Source organism: Solanum verrucosum, unplaced genomic scaffold, assembly GCF_900185275.1.
Source record: "Solanum verrucosum unplaced genomic scaffold, falcon-dt-bn FXZP01000036.1, whole genome shotgun sequence".
Classification (NCBI taxonomy): Eukaryota; Viridiplantae; Streptophyta; class Magnoliopsida; order Solanales; family Solanaceae; genus Solanum; species Solanum verrucosum.
In genome coordinates, this window is record NW_026020253.1 from 644,709 (window position 1) to 647,824 (window position 3,116).

The following is a 3,116-nucleotide window of genomic DNA, read 5'->3' on the forward strand; positions in this document are numbered from 1 at the left end:
AACACTTGAGAATCTAAGATATTATGTTTTCTCCTTTTCAGATCGGTGAAAACCTTTAATATCTTTTCTCATGAATTAATTAAGTGTTACTAGAATCTCAAGGTAAATCTCCATTCAAATAAATAAATATTCACCACTAGTATTCACTAAGGACAATTTATACATGATGTATTGAGAATATTCTATATGACTCAAATAAATAGATTACTATGGTAAATCTTATTTATTAATCATAATTCTCAATTCATATATTGTTATCTCAAATAATTAAATATTAAAAACTTATCATAATTCCAAATAAACAAACCACTTAATGGTAACCATTTATTAATTATAAAATTCTTAATATGTATACGTGTCAATATATTAACACGAGGAAGAGAAATTCTATGCCCATGTAATTAAAATAAACTAATTCTCGGGCAATCATAAATTTTATCAATTATTCTTTTTTACATTTCAACACTTTTTTGTCACCTATAATTCATTCTCCCAAGATACTTCTAGAGTGAAGTAAAGCTTCTAGAATGAACATAAAAAATCTTTATGATGGCAACAAATCATAATTACATTTTTGCCCTTGTACGATTAGTATAATATCTGTTTTGTCCAGTAATCGTCCTCTCCATCACATTTCTATATAATAGAAAAAATTCTTAATATGTATACGTGCCAATATACTAACACGAGGAAGAGAAATTCTATGCCCATATAATTAAAATAAACTAATTCTCGGCCAATCATAAATTTTATCAATTATTTGGCCAAGAATTAATTAAGCGCATAATCACAGTGAAAACAAAGATGCCCTATGTGTACAACTGATGCCGCCGACACATGGATAATAACTTCACAATTCACAAATTGCAAGTTTGCAACCATCAGTAAAACTTAACTAATCAATACAAGATTAATTACATTACTGTAATACCACGTCCTTATTTACTTCTTGTTATGCGTATAACAAAATAATGCCTCTTTTTTTTTTTTTTTTACAATAACAAGAAATTCTTGTGACAAGTAAAGATTTGTCCCACTTTATAAAGTTATCTTTACTGCCGCCACCAATTCCTTTTAACATAATTATCCTTTATTATTAAAACCATCTCATATGAGCACTTTAATAATCAACTAGGCACAAAGCTATAAATTATCCCATAGGTCAAGACTATCGTCATCACCAAAATATTTAACAGGGAACTAATTTAATATTGAAATAGGCGACAACAACATGGAAGACTCGACGGCTTCTTTTCATGAAACATATATATCAAATCTAACATATATATATATATATATATATATATATATCAATCTAGGTTATCTAAATAGACGTAAGCATGGCTCTTGATGCCAATTGTTGAAAAACTATTTGCACAGCGTAAGGATATTAGGATCAAACTGCTTACATGAATAATAAATAACCAATACCGTTTATGCTAGAACACACAATCATGTTAGAACACTTAAACTTGTTGAAATTTAATTCGATAAATACCTCTTGAAGCGTGATCAAATACCTTCAAGCAAATCCCCAAATTAGATTGATCTTCAAACGAATCCGCAAGATAGACAACATCTATGATCTTCTACAGTGATCCCAAGTTCACATCCGAACTCTCTCAATACTTGGGTGGGCAAGTATCAAAAATAGAAAACTAATCATCTTTCTCTAGGCTAGGATAATCTCTATTTATAGAGATTTCTTCCCCAATCCAAAAAGAAGAAGAAAACTCTGTTTTCTTGAAAAACAAGAAAAACACACGCCTACTCCTTTTTCCCTTAAGAAATAGGATTTTGAAATCTAGTTAAATATGGGCACTGGAGGGACCACAAAATTAATTATTGAGGCTTCCTATTATGGAAATAATTCCAAATAATTAATTTGAATTATTCTTACCATAATAAATTACAAATCATTTCACTAGAAATTCGTAATTGCACTCCTCTATTTATATTTCATAATTCCCCATTAAACACTTATGTAATTCCCCATGTTAAGATTTCATAAACTAATCAATAAATTAAATTACTGACGAATTTAACTTAATGATTAATTTCCTTTAGAGCACTACTTAACTTATTTCATGTGTCGGATTCATAAATCCACTTGCAAGGTTTGGCACGATGAAAACTTATAAGTTTCTCAAAAAGACATATCAATCAATCTCTATAACGAGACATGGATTCCATCAACTAACTTATTATTTCACCAATATATATTATTATCATCCAACTTACCAGTCATATTGACCCATCTCAGAATCTCACCTTTTAATAAATCAAAACGATAATTAATATATACAGATCATAATAGTTATATCAGGATTAAGAATATAAGTACATTTAATAGTTTAGAGAGTATGTTTTGTCAGTCAGTCTAAAACAACTATCTCTACTCGGTCCCGTTCAATACATACAAAATGCACTAGCACAAGAAGTTGGAACTATACCATTCCCATAATCAAGATAAATTACATATAATCTTGTGCTACAATCATACCGATGGCATGTTCAATTTCCATCCTAGATTGTGAATAAAAAACTTTATACTTATAAGAACCGATGATTTAATCCTCTGTGTATAAGCTAAAACTCTACACACTAAATCATCTACTATATAAGTAAACAGACACCATAAATGAATATATGATCTATTAGAATTGAGCAAATATTTATTCTATAATAAATATTATTTCTTAACACATGGTTAATAATATATATCCCAACAATTTCCCACTTAGACTTTTAACCATCACAATTGTTATAATGTACTATATCTAAATGCATGATTAATGGTATATACCCTAACAATCTCTCACTTAGATATCTAGTCTTGAAAATTGTTAGAATACTATGTCTAAACACATGATTAATAGTATATACCCTAACAATAACCCAAAACACACACCAATAGATGTATCCAAAAAATATTTCACCAAACTTGGTGTTCATGTACGACCTAAAATATATCATTTACACCAGAATATATACAAAATAATAATGCTATTAATTACTACACCTAATGATATACCACTAACACTATCAATGACAGCAAATAATATACCAATAATTTTTCATGAAATTTGTCTTTAATACATGACCTAAAATAGACT